The sequence below is a fragment of the Sus scrofa genome, chromosome 14 (genome assembly GCF_054392235.1).
Source record: "Sus scrofa isolate SSC_HxYL_T2T_F1_AM1 chromosome 14, Sscrofa_HxYL_maternal_Yorkshire_Landrace_v2.0, whole genome shotgun sequence".
NCBI lineage: Eukaryota > Metazoa > Chordata > Mammalia > Artiodactyla > Suidae > Sus > Sus scrofa.
In genome coordinates, this window is record NC_139396.1 from 97,038,522 (window position 1) to 97,056,784 (window position 18,263).

Sequence of the window (18,263 nt, forward strand, 5' to 3'; positions counted from 1 at the left end):
TCTACTCTCCAAGTCCCAGTACAGGGCTTTGTAATTAGAGAGAGCTTCGGTCTATTGGTTTCAAGAGTATATGGGGAGGCCAAAACAACGTTATGGGGCCCAGATGGCACTAGCACCATCATACCTCACGGCACAGTGGTCCCCTGACACTCATATGCCAATTGGATTCTGCAGAAGTAGTTTCTAGTTTCATCCACTTTTGAATTGGCCTGCCATACTTTTGAGTACAAGGTGGTGATTTGGGATTTAACTGTTCTCAGGACCATCAGAAGTGCAGGTGTCTTCCTTGGGCTTTCTCCCACACATCTACTGATATTACATGAATCTAGTAACTGTGGTTTGTCCCCACCCCATGGGGACAAACTGTGGTTTGTCCCCACCCCATACTGAGCGTGTGGGTTTCATCTGCCACTTAGTTTTGTTGTAGATGCTGGCTATGGATCGTCTGACTTTTCAATTCTAGGTTTTTCTCCTTCTTTTTTTTTTTCCAGGCGGGGGTGGTATTTGAGTCTGTTAAGTCTGTCATAACAAAATACCACAGGCTGGGTGGCTCAAACAACAGAAATCTATTTTCTCACAGTTTGGGTGGTTAGAAGTCCAAGATCAAGGTGCTGTCAGGGTTGGTTTCTGGTGAGACCTTTCTTCCTGGCTTATATACACATGGCCTTTCCTCTGTGAGCACACAGAGAGAGGGAGAAAGATCTCTGGTGTCTCTTGCTCTTCTAAAAACATCAGCTCTATGGACCCCTCATGACCCCACTGAACCTATTTTTTTTTTTTTTTTGTCTTTTTGTCTTTTTAGGGCCACACCTGCGGCATATGGAGGTTCCCAGGCTAGGAGTCCAGTCGGAGTTATCGTCGCCGGCCTACGCCACAGCAATTCGGGATCCAAGCCTCATCTGTGACCTACACCACAGGTCACGGCAATGCTGGAACCTTAACCAACCAAGCAAGACCAGGGATCAAACCTGCATCCTCATGGATGTTAGCTGGGTTCATCGACCACTGTACCACAATGGGAACTCCACCACTGAATCTTAATTACATATTTTAAGTCCTGTCTCCAAATACAGTCATTTTGGGTATTAGGGCTTCAACATACAAACTTTAGGACACAATTCAGGCCATAACAGCAGAAACTCGGGGAGAGGCAAAAACTACATTGTGTCATCTTCCCAGAATGAGAAAGGCTTTGGCTGCAGTCTGTACAGGCCAGTGACCCAGAAACAGGGAAACAGAGAGTGGAGAAGCGTGGGGCATGCTGGGGGTGGGGGAATGTCCATCCAGCACATGACGAAGGCCCTCCATGGCTGGGCTCCTGCCTGTGTCTGCCTCTCATCGACTCCTGACCACACTGTTCTCCCCAGTAAGCTGGCTCAGGGGCAGCAAGTGGCTTTGCCGTTTCCCTGAACACACTATCTGGCTCCAGGTCTCCCTGCTTCTGCTCTCACTGCCTGTAATCCCGTCCTTGGTTTCCTACCACTACTCTCCAGTTCAACCATGAGCTCCTTTTAATTTTATCCTTTGGTATTTACCTTGGGCAACTACCCCTCTAGAAGGTCTTCTTAGATGTCTTGCTGGCTGCAGAGACCCACCATCTCCATGCTTGTAGGCACACTCCCAGGCCACCCATATATGCCTCCTAACTGCACTTCCCTCAATGCACTGCTATTGTGCCTTGTTGAGCATCCCCCAACCACTAGACTGTGAGCCCCCTGAGGGCAAGGCCTGTGCTCTAGTCACCTGCTCAGACTGGATCCCTGCTCTCAAGTCATTTCCTTCCTCCCAGAATTCGCTATCTAAGCCATCACCATGGCTTCACCGTGGGTGAAATGACCTTTCTGCCTTAATGCCTCTAGGGTAGGCAAGGGATTTGTCCTTGGCCAGGGATGTCGTCAGAGGTTTTAAATGTGCTCAGGTGGTTGGCTTGTCTCTTCCTGTGATCTACCCGTGATCCTCCCTCGGGAAGAAGGTATTCCAGGGGAGCCACTGCCCCAAGCAGAATGTGGGGAAATGAAGGGTAGCCCTGAATCCAACCCAAAGGCTGGACCCAAGCCCAGCCAACCTGTGGCCTGAAACAGAAATAAATCCCTGGGGAGTTCCCATATCATGGCTCAGTGGAAAAGAAGCTGAGTAGCGTCCGATTTGATCCCTAGCCTGGGAATTTCCATATGCTGTGGTGCACCCATAAAAAGAAAAAAAAAAAAAAAAAAAAAGATGTCAGGGTGTGAAGAGGGCAGAAGAATAATGGTGCTTCTTGGGCACAAAGTGCCAGGAGCTTTACCTATGTTATTTCATTGAAACCACACAGTGACCTTTTGAAAAGAGGAGGAAGCAGAGGTCTCAGCTGGTGCGGTGACTTGAACCAACGCATACTGAAAAGGTATTAGATCAAAGGATGTATCTGCTTCTTTATTCAAAAAAGCAAGATTGGCCCAAGATTGTTCTGGGCTTGGGAACACTAGGATGAATGGTGTCTTTGTCAGCTATTGCTGCATTAATGCTGCAAGACAAACATCCTTCAAATCTCAGTGGCTCCCAGCAAAAAGTATTTATTTTCCTCATTCCTAGGTGGGGTCAGGGATCTATTTCTCTCTCTCTCTCTCTTTTTTCTTTTTCTTTTTTTTTTGTCATTTTAGGGCCACACCCATGGCATATGGAGGTTCTCAGGCTAGGGGTCAAATCGGAGTGGTAGCTGCTGGCCTACACCACAGTATCCAAACCATGTCTGCTACCTGCACTGCAGCAATGCCAGATCCTTAGTCCACTGAGAGAGGCCATGGATCAAACCTGCACCCTCATGGAGACTATGTCTAGATCTTTTTTTTTTTTTTTTTTTTTTTGTCTTTTGTCTTTTTGTTGTTGTTGTTGTTGCTATTTCTTGGGCTGCTCCCGCGGCATATGGAGTTTCCCAGGCTAGGGGTTGAATCGGAGCTGTAGCCACCAGCCTACGCCAGAGCCACAGCAACGCGGGATCCGAGCCGCGTCTGCAACCTACACCACAGCTCATGGCAACGCCAGATCGTTAACCCACTGAGCAAGGGCAGGGACCGAACCCGCATCCTCATGGTTCCTAGTTGGATTCGTTAACCACTGCGCCACGATGGGAACTCCTAGTTCTTAACCCACTGAGCCACAACAGGAACTCCACCCCTGACAGCTTTAAGTGAGCTGTTAGTTTAAAATGATGGAGGCAGAGGAAGTTGAGATGGGGTGGGGCAGTGGGGAGAGGGAAGAGCTTACTCTAGGCTCTTGGAGCTCAGACCTTTTAACTCCAGCTGGGGGAGCCTATTTATATTCTTCCCTTTACTCTCTCCTCCACCCTGCCTTTTTTTTTTTTTTTTTTTTTTTTTTTTGCTTTTTAGGGCTGCACTTGCAGCATATGGAGGCTCCCAGCCTAGGGGTCCAAATGGAGCTGCAGCTGCTGGCCTACACCACAGCCACAGCAACACCAGATCCAAGCCTCATCTGCAACCTACACCACAGCTCATGGCAAGGCTGGATCCTTAACACACTGAGCGAGATCAGGGATTGAACCCATAACCTCATGGTTCCTAGTTGGATTCATTTCCACTGAGCCACGACAGGAACTCCCCTTTCCCCTCTTCCTTTGCCCCCAAGATTCTTCTCTGAGTCACTGCCAATTAGCTCTTCCTGACCCAGAGAAGATTTGCCCCAGATTCCAAGAGCTGCCTTAAGAGGTTGGGTGGCTTATCCCTCCTCTCTCTTGGAAGCTGGCCGCTATGTAAGAGGCCTGGCTACTCTGAAACCACCATGCTGTGAGGAAGCCCAAGCTAGCCTTGTGGGGAGAGAGAGGTCATTCTGAGGAGCACTAAGCTACCACACATGGCAGCGAAGCCTCTTGGACTTTCCAGCCCAGCCCAGCTCAGCTGCTGAACAAGCAGAGTGAGTGGCCTTGCTTAATGCCATGAAGAGCAGAGGAGCCTATCAGATGAATCTGAATAATCCACAAGATTGTGGGAAATAATATATTTTTGTTGTTGTAAGTCACGTAGATTCATATTGGGTCAATTATCTAAATAATGTCTTTCATAGTGTTTTTTGTTTTTTTTTTTTTTCAGTTCAGGATTACACATTGCATTTAGTGGTTGTAATGCATGTAACTAGCTGCATAACAAGTCATCCCAAATCCAATGGCTTAAAAAAACTTTACTATCTCACAGTTTCTGGGGGTCAAGAATCTAGGTGTGGCCTAGCTGGGTTATTTGGCTCAAGGTTGCAATCAAGGTGTCATCCAGGGTGGCAGGGATCTTAAGATTGAACTGGAGGGAGTTCCCATCGTGGCTCAGCAGAAATGAATCTGACCAGCGTCCATGAGCATGCACATTCAGTCCCTGGCTTCCCTCAGTGGGTTAAGGATCGGGTGTTGCCCTGAGCTATGGTGTAGATAGCAGACTCAGCTCAGATCCTGAGTTTGTGGTTGTGGTATAGTTCAGCAGCCATGGCTCCGATTCGACCCCTAGCCTGGGAACTTCCATATGCCAAGGGTGTGGCCCTAAAAAGACAAAAAAAGACCAAAAAAAAAAAAAAAAAAAGATTCAACTAGGGGAGAATTTGCTTCCAGGCTCATTCAGCTGGCAGGGCTCAGTCACTGCAGACTGTTGGGCTTAGGACTACAATTCCTTGAAACACAGGCCTTTGGCAATCTTCTTCATCGGACTTAGCAAGCAGAGAACCAGAGAGAGAATGCTGGCAAGACAGGAGTCACAGTCTCCTGTAATCTAAATTGCAGTCTTTTGGATTCTCAGAAGTGATATTCTATGACTTTTGCTGTACTCCATTCATTGGAAGCAAGGCACCAACACAGAAGCAACCTAAGGGTGCATCAACAGACAAACGGATAAAGACCACGTGGTGGTTGGAGTTTCCACTGTGGCTCAGCAGAAACGAATCTGACTAGTATCCATGAGGACATGGGTTCAATCCCTGGCCTTGCTCAGTGGGTTAAGGATCTGGTGTTTCCGTGAGCTGTGGTGTAAGTCGCAGATGCAGCTTGGATCCTCTGTTGCTGTGGCTGTGGTGGAGGCTGGCAGCTACAGCGCCAAGTCTATCCCTAGCCTGGGAACTTCCATGTGCTGCGGGCGTGGCCCTAAAACAACAAAAAAGATTTTTTTTAGTAAAAAAAAATACAAATGAACTTATTAACAAAGTAGAAATATACTCCCAGACATAGAAAACAAACCTATGGCTACCAAGGGGAAAGAGGGCGAGGGATACATTAAGAGTATGGGATTATCAGATACACACTACTATGTAAATATACATGTATATGGGGTATATATATTTTATATATACTATATGTAAAATAGATAAACAGTAAGGATTTACTATATAGCACAGGGAATGATATTCAATATCTTATAATAACCTATAATGGAAAAGAATCTGAAAAAAAAAAATATATATATAAGTGAGTCACTTTGCTGCATACCTGAAACTAACACAATATTGTAAATTAACTATACATCAATTAAAAAAAGAAGTAGCAAGTCACCATATCCGGGCACACTCAAGAAGTGATGCCACCAGAGAGGGAGGTATCACTGGGGCCCATCCTAGAAGCCTGCCTGCCACAATGCTCACACTTCTTCAGTTTCTTCCAATCTGCAGTGGTTTCTTAGTCTTTTCACCTTTCATCATCGCCGATATTTTAAGTACTGCCTAATTGTTTTGTAAATGTCCCTCCGTTTGGGTTTGTTTGATGTTTCCCCATGATGGCCCTTCAGTGAGGTGATGGTGTTTTGTTTTTTGTAGGTTTTTTTTTTTATTATTATTCAATGAATTTATCACATCTGTAGTTGTATAATGATCATCACAATCCAATTTCACAGGATTTCCTTCCCTTTTGTGGGTTTTTTTGGCAGGAATACTTCCTCAGCACATCACATCAGCACAAGATGTCAGTGTGTCCCATTGTTAGTGACCTCAGAGTTGATGAAAAAAACCACCAATTAACAGCTAATCTAAGAAAGAAATGAAAATTTTTATTTGAGCCAACCCAAGGGTTTTAACCCAGGAGACAGGCTCTCAGAGAGCTCGAACACTGTTCCGAGGAAGTTGGGGGGTGGAGCCAGTATATACGTGATTTTGGTGAAAGGTACGTGCAACCAAGCACATATCTTAGTAGAAGGTTACTGCTATCAAAGGAATAGATATCTTAGTTAATGGTTTTAGTGCTTTTCTAAGTATGAGAAGCTGCAAGAAGCTCAGTTCATAAATTTTTCTCCCAAAAGTATCTAACTATCTGAAGGCCTGTTCTGTCCATTTTCCCAGAGCACAAAATGTCTCAACTTTTTTTTTTTTTTTTTTTTTTTTTTGCTTTTTAGGGCCGAACCTGTAGCATATGGAAGTTCCCAGGCTAGGTGTTGAACCAGAGCTGGAGCTGCCAACCTACACCAGAGCCACAGCAACACAGGATCCAAGCCGTGTCTGTGACCTACACCGAAGCTCATGGCAACGCCAGATCCTTTGTCCTGATCAAGACCAGTGATCGAACCTACATCTTCATGAATACTAGTTGGATTTGTTTCCGCTGTGCCACAACGGCAACTCCCAGTGTCTCATTCTGATCTTCGCCCGGAACCCCTTTCCAGGTATACTGTAGGTCAGCAACTATGGTGCTTTGTAGAAATGGACAGTGGATAACATCATTCCTTTTTTTTTCTGGCTACACTGGAGGCATGTAGAAGTTCCCAGGCCGGGGATCGAACCCACACCATGGCAGTGACCTGAGCCGCTGCAGTGACAATGGCGGATCCTTGGCCCATTGTGCCACAAGGGAAATCCAACATTCTTTTTTTTTTTTTGTCTTTTTTTGTCTTTTTGTCTTTTTAGGGCCACACCCGTGGCATATGGAGGTTCCCAGGCTAGGGGTCTAATCAGAGCTGTAGCTGCCGGTCTATACCACAGCCCCAGCAACACGGGATCCGAGCCATGTCTGCGACATACACCACAGCTTACGGCAACACCAGATCCTCAACCCGCTGATCAAGGCCAGGGATCGAACCCGCAACCTCATGGTTCCTAGTCGGATTCGTTAACCACTGAGCTACGATGGGAACTCCCCAACATTCTTTATATCACAATCTTTTCCCTTTCAGTCTTAATTTCGACCAAGTGTTGTGAGGCAGTTCGTGACCGTTTGTCCCACAGCCCTAGACGGCTCATTCTCAGGTCAGGTGAGGATTTTGTTGATGGGCCACTCAACGTACTAGTACCAGATTAGGCCCTGTTAATAGTAACCAAAAGCCTCCGGACCGCCTCTCTTACTAGTCTGTTACCATCCAGGAAGTGGTTCCCTCTTGTTGCTTCTTCCCATGTCTTGAGTCACACTATGACAATCATTGATCTCATAAGACTATATATTTGGTCAATTGTTTCAAGTGGCCTAGTCATCATTCTATTTATCAGAGGCTTGGTAATGCAAGAAACGGTAATCTTATAAAAGTGGCAGGATAGAAGTACTATGGCTAATAACATTAATACAGTCATAAGTATTCAAGCTAAGAACTTCCATTAGGTGGGGCCTAGTATCTCCCCAGGTTTTTGACCAGTCTGTTCTGCATCAGTCCATATCTTTAATGGAAATGATATATTGGCATTGTGCATACATAAAGTTCACCAAAGCTGTCTGCACAGACAAGGCGTGCGGTGAGTCATCTGACCTTTACCAGACTGAGAAAGTAATACCGTCTTCTGAGTGACGTGGCTGGTATTAGAAGAAGAAAAATTGATCTTTCCAGTTGAGCAGGTATTTGGGGAGGTCTGGTTAATGCATCATGCAGATGTACAAGGCATGCTAGAGGGGAGGGGAAAAGGCCAATGGGCAGAGGAAAAGTTCTATTTTAAAATTTTTATCATCTTGCCTTAAGGTGTGAATTTTTATCTCATCACTTGGATTGCTTGGTTATAGTGTTGCTAAAGCTCCCGCTTTCTTAACCACTCTGCAATTGTGCTTCTGGCCTGGAAAGTTCTATTTTTCAAAGAGCATTAAAAAAAAAAAAAAAAAAGACCAATTCTCTTGGCAGAGCAATTTTGGGAAGAAGTTGAGCCTGGAAACTATCTTAGGATGAAAATTCCCTGTGTCCTGGATTAGGTCTTTACTCTCTGTAAAGATACCCAAGATACCCTCACTGAAGGCCCAAGGAGTGGCCGGCATGCTTGAGGAGACTACCCTCTTACATCTCTGTTTCTTTCTTTCTTATGATTTTTATTTTTTTCCATTATAGCTGGTTTACAGTGTTCTGTCAAATTTCTACTGTACAGCTAAGTGACCCAGTCACACATACATATATACATTCTTTTTCTCACATTATCCTCCATCATGCTCCATCATAAATGACTAGATATAGCTCCCAGGGCTATACAGCAGGATCTCATTGCTTTTCCGTTCCAAAGGCAATGGTTTGCATCTACTAACCCCAAACTCCCAGTCCATTCCCCACCCTCCCCCTCCCCATTGGCAACCACAAGTCTGTTCTCCAAGTCCATGACTTTCTTTTCTATGGAAAGATTCAATTGTGCCATATATTAAATTCCAGATGTAAGTGATATCATATGGTATTTGTCTTTCTCTTTCTGACTTAACTTCACTCAGTGTGAGAGTCTCTAGTTCCATCCATGTTGCTGCAAATGGCATTATTTTGTTCTTTTTTATGGCTGAGTAGTATTCTATTGTGTATATATACCACATCTTCCTAATCCATTATCTGTCAGTGGAGATTTAGGCTGCTTCCATGTCTTGGCTACTGTAAATAGTGCTGCAGTGACCATATGGATGCATGTGTCTTTTTCAGAGAAAGCTTTGTCTGGATATATGCCCAAGAGTGGGATTGCTAGGTAATATGGCAGTTCTAAATTTAGTTTTCTGAGGTACCTCCCTACTGTTTTCCATAGCAGTTGTATCAATTTACATTCCCACCAACAGTGCAGGAGAGTATTCTTTTCTCTACACCCTCTCCAGCATTTGTTATTTGTTGACTTGCTAATCATGGCCATTCTGACAGGTGTGAGGTGGTACCTCACAGTAGTTTCAATTTGCATTTCTCCAGTAATTAGTGATGTTGAACATTTTTTCATGTGCCTGTTCGCCGATCTCTGTTTCTTTTCATTGCTGGTCCCTTCACCTAGAAAGTCCAGGCTCACTGTGACCTTATTTTCTACCTGCAAAACTCTGGCTCATCTCCTAAGCCTAGGCCCAGGGTCTTCAGCTCCAGGAATAAGGCTGCCACACTGCACAGTCCCAGAGGTCAACGGTCACATCACATTCCAGGTGTCTGGTTCCCCCTGGAGTTATGCGAGCCTGGGATCTAGTTCTGGAGACAGCCATTCCCACCCCAGTCCCCAGCCTCTCCTCATACAGGCCATTGATTCGCTAATGCTTGTAGAGACGTAGGTCTCTCATCTCTAATCAGAGGGTGAATCTAGGCTTATTTACCTCCACGGACGCCTCTATCCAGTGTGTACTCAACAAGCATTGGGTCAACAGAGGAAATCCTCGGTGACCAGTTGGGCTCACCTTCCCCACCCCTGACTGCCATCAATTGCACAGAGTCTCATTCTCTAAAACCTGGTGTTGACAGAGTTCTATGTTTCGGCCCCTGTATCCCCAGAGGGGCATCACAAAGTTCTGGCCATAAAATGCCAGACTCCGCATGTCTTGCAGGAAGGTGCCTCCATTATAAGGCCAGCAGGTGCAGTTAAATGTAGCTTCTGGACAGATCTGTGAGGCCGAAATGGAGGCCCTCCCTTCTGAGGAGAGGGGACAGGGTCTGGAGAAATCCATGTGCCAACACACCCACTCTGAGGACCAGCTGGAGAGTCTGCAGACTGACGCCAGGGCAGAGGCCTGACCCCTGGGATGTGAGGCTGAGAGCAGCCAGGGTGTCTAGAGCTGCAGAGGGAGGAGTTCTGGGAGCTGAGCCAGGGAGGTGAGCTGGGTCTGAATTCTCACCAAATCTCTGGTCCCCTACTGCAGGTCACTGTTAATAACAGAAGGGAACCACCCAGGTGATTTTTTCTGTTAAAATAGACACCAAGGTCTCATCTCACAGCCTAAAGTCTTCCGCCCAGGCCCCACCAGCTGGCAACTGGTTGAAGCTTTGGATGGTCTGGACCCATAGGAACAGGGATCTCTGACGTCTCCCACCTGTGAGGACCTGCTCCTGAGAAGGCCTGGATCATTCTCAATTCTCTACACATATTGAGAATGACAGATGCTAAGTGCAGATGTTAAGGTTTTGGCTTCTTTGTTTCTGTTCCAAGTCTGAGGCCTTTACCATGCTAGCTTTGTACCCTAGAGCCGGCTCTACCCAGCTGAGCACTGCCTCACATGTTGGAGAGGTATCACAGGTGGTCAAAAAGGACCACGGGTCATGGTGAAAAGATACGTATTTAACTCAAGTGACAGTAAAAGATTTCAAAATCAAATATATAATTTTTTTTTTTTTTTTTTTTTTTTTTTTTTTTAGGGCTGCACCCATGGCATGTGGAGGTTCCCAGGCTAGGGGTCCAATTGGAGCTGTAGCTGCTGGCCTATACCACAGCCACAACAATGCCAAATCTGAGCCACTTCTGCAACCTAAACCACAGTTCATGGCAACGCCGGATCCTTAACCCACTGAGCAAGGCTAGGGATTGAACCCATAACCTCATGGATGCTAGTCAAATTCATTTCCACTGACCCATGACAAGAACTACCAGAAAAAATTTTAATTACTTAAAAGCTTGGTGAGAAACTTATAATCTGTGATCAAAAGCAGTTCAATATCCACCCCCCCAAAAAAACTTTTGTTCTCTTAATAGAGAAACAAAGCAATTTCAGGTCTTACTCTTAATATTAAAATTCATCTACTCAATTAAATTCATTCTAAGTCCTGACCACAGAGAGAGTTCCTTTCTAAAGACTTTTTCCCCCTCATGCAAACTATCCACAAATTTCTATATCCATGTAAATTTGCCCCTTACTTTCTTTCCTATTTAGCAATACCAGCTTTAGGACAAATTACTTTCTTTCTCTCAACAAAACGCGTTCCCATCTCTTATACCTTCTTTTTCCTTGCATACAAAGATGTTTTCTTTACTGAAAATTTTCATTTTAATTACATATATTAATTAGAATTTGCAACTCCTTTTGGGGGGGCACTCACAGAATGAATAAGTTCCCTGGCCAGGGATTGAATCCACACCACAGCAGCAACCCGAGCACTGCAGTGACAACACCAGATCCTTAACCTGCTGGACCACCAGGGAACTCTTAAAATTCTCAACTCTTAAAAACTTTAATTAAGACTAAATAGCAACTATGAGCTGTCTTTTACATTAGCACTCAGCAGTCTGTCAAACTCGTAAAATATTCAATAAAGTTCCATCATTTAATTTAATTTAGCAAAACTCTATGAAGTTACAAGTTACCAAATACCTGAAGAAACTATTTTTTTTTAAACTTTTTTTTCAGGGGCCTTGCCCACGGCATACAGAAGTTCCCAGGCTAGGGGTCAAATCAGAGCTTTAGCTGAGATCCATGCCATAGCCACAGCAATGCCAGATCTGAGTCACATCTGTGACCTACACCTCAGCTTGAAACAACACCAGATCCTTAGCCCACTGAGCAAGACCACAGATCAAACTCACATCCTCATGGATACTATGTCAGGTTCTTAACCTGCTGAAGCCCTCTTATCTCATTTACATTTAATTTGTTTATAAAAATATCATCATACCAAGTAATATTTCTTGCTGACAAATTTTGCAACAGTACAAGATCATATTTGACCTCTAGTAATATTTCTTGCTGACAAATTTTGCAACAGTACAAGATCATGTTTGACCTCTACACACAATAAAAATATTATACTTAATGTTGATGGCTCCAAAGACACATCTGTATTAATTAAACCAACAAAAATTGATTTTAATGCCAAAATTAATTTAATACTAAATACCTCCAAATTCACATAAAGCTGAAATTCATTTGGTTTAATTTTTTTATATTTCTAAGAATTTATGTGAATGTTTAATTCCCTTTAAGTCAATAAAATAGAACTCATTTAGGAATTAATTTTGGGAGTTCTCGTCGTGGCACAGTGGAAACAAATCCGACTAGGAACCATGAGGTTGCGCATTCGATCCCTGGCCTTGCTCAGTGGGTTAAGGATCTGGCGTTGCCGTGAGCTGTGGTGAAAGTCACAGATGTGGCTCAGATCTGGTGTTGCTGTGGCTGTGGTATAGGCCAGCAGCTGTACCTCTGATTGGACCCCTAGCCTGGGAACCTCCATATCCCGTGGGTGCAGCCCTAAAAAGAATAAAATAAAATAAAATAAAATAAAATAAAATAAAATAAAATAATAAAATAAAAGGCTTCTCCCCCCTCCCCCCATTTTTCCTCTCAGTCTCAGGGATTGGAGATGTTAGATGAGACAGCAGTTCCTGAGAGACCCGGTACAACACTTACATCTCAAGGTACAGGAAGAGAAAGAAGCTCCTAAAACTTGTTCCCTTAGGGTTAGAATTCTGAAAAGACGTTTTGTCAGGTTGGCAGAACTAGTTTTGGACTATCAAACAAACCTCATCTGTACATTTTTCTCTAGAGTCTAAAGAATATTGTGGTCACATGGTGTTACCAAAAAACCCCAAATCATCTTTTTGGCTTTAGTCATGGAACCAGAACTACAGGTGGTCCAGTTTTGTAGGAGGCATCCTAAGGACTATTTTCAGGAACTGAACTTTTGTTTCCCATGTCCACCAATTAAAATAATGCACCTTCTTTAATACAAATATACACTTTCTCTCTCTCTCTCACACACACACACACACAAACATGATAAAAGACAGATCAATTCTGAAAGGCTCAAAGCCAAACGACTTCCAAAACGCTAACTTTGATACACTAGCATCAAAGCCTATACACAAAGCATTTCATGCCATTTTCCTTCCCTTTTACAAAATAGTTCTAGTTGGTGGTCGCTTTGAGGTGGCCAAAACTGTTACTGAACCAAACTTGAGTCCACTCACCCAATCTGAAGCAAAGCCAATCTACCAATACCAGGTTGTGCTGAAGGAAAGTACAGGGTTTATTTGCAGGGTGCCCAGCAAGGGAGTGGGAGACAAGCCTCAGATCTACTCTACTTGGTCTTTGAATGAGGGAGTTTTATAAAGGGGAAGAACAAAGGGGCTGAGATTAATCATTGTCTGTGACATTTCTTCCTTTTTTGTTTTTTTGTTTTTGTTTTTGTTTTTGTTTTTTTTTTGGCTGCAACCATGGCATGGGGAAGTTCCCAGGCCAGGGATCAAACCTCAGATCTGCACCACAGCAGCGACCCAAGCCACTGCCATGACATCGCCCGATCCTTAACTCACTGCACCACAGGAGAACTCCTGTCTGTGACATTTCTTTTTTTTCAACCTTTATAAAAACTGCAGTATAGTTAATTTACAATGTTGTGATGGTTTCAGGTGTACAGCAAAGTGATTCAGCTATACTTATATATATGTGTGTATATATATATATATATACACACACACACACACACACACAGAACACATATATTCTTTTTCAGATTCTTTTCCTTTACAGGATAAGATATTGAATATTGTTCCCCAGGCTTTCTGTAACATTTATTAATTGAGGTTTCAGGAGTCAGGATGTCTCTGGTTTAGAATTCTCTGGCCAGGTGGTCCATGCCTCCAGGGCCCGGTAATTTATCTTGCCCTGGAGAAACAACCTGAGTTTGTACATTAATGATATCTATAACAGCATTTTTTGTACACTAACAATGTTACCAACAACAACAATCTTAATGCATTAAGGATGTTATCAACAATAGTACTTTTAGTCATCCGATTCTGGCTGATCAGTGTTCAGTTAGCACAGGATCGAAGTCAGAGGGGACGAGAACGGAATGAAGTTTTGGATAGACACTTTAATCATAAAAAGTCAGTAAGGGAACTCGGGTTTTAGAAGGACTCGGTTTCTACAGGATGGGAGGCTGGAAGGGCTTGAGGGGCTCTGGCAGGGTGAAGCCGCGAAGATCTCCAGGCCACTTCCCCTCCAACCCACGCCCCCGCCTCCCCAGGACTTGGAGCTCTTCTCAGCCTGAAAGGGGGTAGGGATCCCAGCGGCCTGAACAGAGTCCCCGGAGAGAGGCGGGCCGAGGTGCAGCGCCGGGAACAAAGGCCCACAGAAGGGTCCTGGAGAGCGTGGCTCCCCGGGGGCCCGAGCGAGGACGGCCCCCTCTCTCTCAGTTCTTCCCTCTCCTCCCCTGCTCCTGCGGGGAGGCCTGGTGGGCCTGAGCTGCGCCAACTTCGCCAAAGGTTCCCAAATTGCCGGGGGCGCAGGGGTCGGAGCTGGGTGGGGTGAGGAAGAAAAAGAGGAGGAGGGGTGCTACCCGGACGCCTTGGACGCAGTTCAGGAATCCGCCGCTGCTGCCGGCCACTGCCGACTGGGGCTGAACGGGGAGGGCGCCAGGCAGGACCGCTTTCTCGCTGCGCAGGACGGCGCCCGCCTGGCGCCGCTTCCCGCCCGGCGTGCGAACCCGCCGGGCCGCGCCTCCATCCCTCCCCGCCGCGGTCCGCAAGGGGCTCGCAGAGCAGAGGCCGCAAGGGAGCTGGAGCCTCGGAGCCGCTTTTGCCGCGTTCTGCCGAGAAAAGCAAAGTTGCGGGCGGATGCTGCCAGCGCCGGACCCCAGCCTCGGAAAGTCGGAACCGCCCCCTCTGGAGGAGCCTCGGTGGCGGAGTAAGTAGGGCGCCCGCATCCCGAACCACCTCCGGGCCAGCGGGAGGCGGCCCAGCCGTGCGAACCCCCACTATCCCCGGTCGGGCACGCGCGCCAAACTTTGGAGGAAGTGGAGGCGAAACGGGGGGGGGTGGGTGGGAGAGGGATTTCCCGGCTGGGGGAAAACTCCACGCAGGCACCCATACCTCCAGACCCACTGCACCCAGGTTCACAACTGCCAGGTATGCACAGCTCACCACCTCTCGAGCCACAGACACAGCGCACGCACGCCACACCGACCAGACACACGCGGCATCCCGAAATGCACAATTCCGGGAGTGCGGACGTTTGGATCTTTAGACCAAGCATGTCCTCCTGCCTGCAAACGAATCTACTGTCTTTGTCTCTGCCCCTGCAGCCCCCCAGTGAGGTGTCCCCCAAGCGAGTCTGGCAGGGGAAGGGCTGCCTCGTCTTTGAAAACTCGTGGCCGGATCTCGAGGCCGAGGGTGGGGAGGGGAAATCCGACATTGCATTCGGCTCTCAGGGTTCATCAGGAGCGAGTTTGGTGTGGAAACTCAGTGTCTGGGTGATGTGTTTGGGTGTGCACAGCCCTTCCGGAGGCGAGGCCGGGAGAGAGGAGGGAATGATTCATAAACTCAGACCCAGCGTGTTAGGGTCTGTGAGCAGAGTAGAAAAGGCTGGCAAGCGATGCTGTACTGGACAACTGGGTGGTGACAGTGACAGGGCCTGCGAGGGAAGCACAGACCCTTCCCCCTAGCGGATGTGCTTCCTCAGAGGGACTTCCAGAGGATGGGCTGAGGAGATTCTGGCCCTGGGCTGTGTATAAGTAAAACGGGGTGGGGGATGTTTAAGACTCCAAGGTCATGGAGAAAGCAGAGTCATTCTGAAGCCTTATTTATTTTCGTTGCACCTGAAGTTGTTGTCTGTTTTCAGATGTCCTGGTGTCCTGGGGCTCCAGGGGGTTTCAAGGGTTGTCCTGGATCTCACACACTGCGGAGCACACTGTGGGTACTCAATAAATAGTTTGATAACTAACAACTCTGACAATTTATATATGTTAAGGGCACTCTATGAGCCAAGCCAGGTGGCCTCGATTGGTTTGGAATTGGTCTTTCTGCAGAGGAAGGGGCCCTGAGTGGTACCAGGGAGCCCTGCCTGATGTGTCTGGCCCAAGCAACATTTTTCCACTGTGCCCTGTAGGCTGGCAGTGAGGACTTGAGTCTCAACATTGGCCTCTGCTTCCCTAAGAGGGACAATAGGAAAGTCTCCATTCTGTATCTGGTTAAGCTGGGTGTGCTGTGCGGTGTCTTTCCTGGTTCCTATTGGCCTGGCTGGAGATGGGACTCGTGAGGGGTCTAGGAGCTGTGTCCTCCAGCAGTGGCTCTTGGCTCTGTGGTGGTAGCAGGTGGAGGGGCGGTCACTGTACTGAGTGTTGGGTGGGTTCCTCTGCACCAGCTGGCATGAGCTTCCCAGAGGAATGGAAACATCTCATGTTCCTGGAACTGGGATTGCAAGCAATCCTGGGAATGATTCCCTACTGGCATGGAACTGGGAACATGAAAGGATGTGGGGGTGACTTGGCTATGTAACCACAAAGAAATGTGTCATTCCCCACCCCTGCCCCTTGGTGACTAGGTTTGGGGTGCATTTCAAGCATCTCCATGGTCTTAATGCTGGAATTAGCAAAGTATGTGGGCAGCACCCAGGATTGTGGCCTGAGATGAGAGTGATCTGGGCTTGGCCACCCCCAATTTCAGGTTGAACGCTGCAGCCAGTCCCTTCCCAATATCACCTTTCCACCTTACATCTTCTGTGAATCATGAGCTCTACGTTATCTCATTAAGGCCTTACATCCTGATGATGTTAGCATCTTATCACCATTTTACAGATTAGGAAACTGAGGCTTAAAAAGTTAAGTAACTTTTTTTTTTTTTTTTTTGCTTTTTTTAGGGCCACACTCTCAGCCTATGGAAGTTCCCAGGCTAGGGGTCAAATGGGAACTGTAGCTGCCAGCCGACACCACAGCCACAGCAACACAGGATCTAAGCCGCATCTGCAATCTACACCACAGCTCACAGCAACGCCGGATCCATTAACCCACTGAGCGAGGCCAGGCATCGAACCTGCATCCTCACTGATACTAGTCAGATTTGTTTCCGCTGAGCCACGATGGGAACACCCTAAGTAACTTTTTGAGGGCCACACGGCTGGTAAGGGACAAAGCTAGGATTTGAACCTGGATGGTCTGGCTCTGGAACCCATACCACCTCCACCATACCCGGCTGTCTCTAAGGTCCTTAACTAGTTCTCCATAGCAACACGGAAGTGACACTGATGCACGTACTGGGTCCTGGGTCCCCTGACTGCAGTCCTCTTTTTATACATACTCTATCCTGCCACGGTTACACATGGGCCATGGCAATCAAAGGCTGGGTGGCACCAGGCTGCTAGAGCCTTGTATGTGGATTTGGAGTCAGGAAACCATGAGGGTTTGGGAGTGACTGGAGAGAGATGTTGGAGTAATTCCAGTAAGAGATGATTCACTGCCTATCTGAGAAATGGAGACAAAGCTACCACTTGTGACCATACAAGTCACAAGTTTGAGTTTGGGAGACTGCCCATTAAACATCCTCAAATGGATGACGATGTTTCTTTCCCCTTCTGGCTCTCGTCAGGGTAGACATCTATTACACAGGGAAGTCAGCTCTCACCTGAATATCAAGGGCCATGTCACGGCTGTCCTTCCCACCCCGACCACAAGCCTAGAGAGTTGGACTCGGTGGCAGTGTCAGGTCCTCAGGAGAGGTGGATAGAGCAGAGCCAGGGCAGCCAGGGCAAATGATAACCAGGCAGGTCACGTGGTCCCCAGTTCATGCTTTCTCACACAAGCCCCACAGAAAGAGAGTGGTTATCGTTCTCACTTTACAGATGAAGAAATGAGGCTCTGAGAGGTCCAGTGGCTGCCCAAGGTCATGAAGCAAAGGAGGAAGTGTGAACCATGCAGCCTTCAGGACTGCCTGCAGGCACTGAGGGACAGCTGTGTTTTCTGTCTTGTTGGTATTTCTAGCTCCCTGGCCCCAGGGCTGAGAGGAGGTTACCCCTGTTGGGGCAGGGTCCTCACTGCTCTGCTTATCCCCATCTCTGCCCTAAGAGCCTCTGATACGTGGGTTCACAATATAGGGAAAGCTGGCAACCTTCAACTAGGAGCAGAAGATGAGCACTGCCCAGCCGGCCCCTGCCCACCTTCCACAGCAAGCCCACCCAAGCCAGTGCCAAGAGTCTTCGCAGTGCTGAGCTCCAAATATACTAGAGTCCTCTCCCCACTTCACTGCAGCGTGGATTTGCTGTCTGGGATGGAAGCTGGGAGACTGGGTGTGGGGAAGGGCTGTGAGTGCCTCTGCTGGGAAGTGGTAAAGCCGGGGAGCCAAGGGAGTCCACCATGAGGAAATACTCAGAGAGGCCTCTGCCCTTCAAAAAGTCACACAGCCATTGACAGATGATTGGATTAGGA

General features: G+C 46.9%; 1 protein-coding gene and 1 long non-coding RNA gene across 6 annotated transcripts in view; one reads left to right on the plus strand and one right to left on the minus strand.

Moving 5' to 3' along the window:
* LOC110256608 (uncharacterized) overlaps positions 1 to 18,263 on the minus strand; it is a 131,738-nt gene that overhangs the window by 33,134 nt on the left and 80,341 nt on the right. The window lies entirely within an intron of this gene.
* The window catches only part of CHST3 (carbohydrate sulfotransferase 3), a 40,993-nt gene continuing 36,821 nt past the window's right edge, over positions 14,092 to 18,263 (plus strand). For all 4 annotated transcript variants that reach the window (XM_084997342.1, XM_005671049.4, XM_001928637.5 and 1 more), the window contains exon 1: positions 14,092 to 14,752. The gene's annotated coding sequence lies outside the window, so the exon portion shown is untranslated. The remainder of the gene's footprint in view (positions 14,753 to 18,263) is intronic.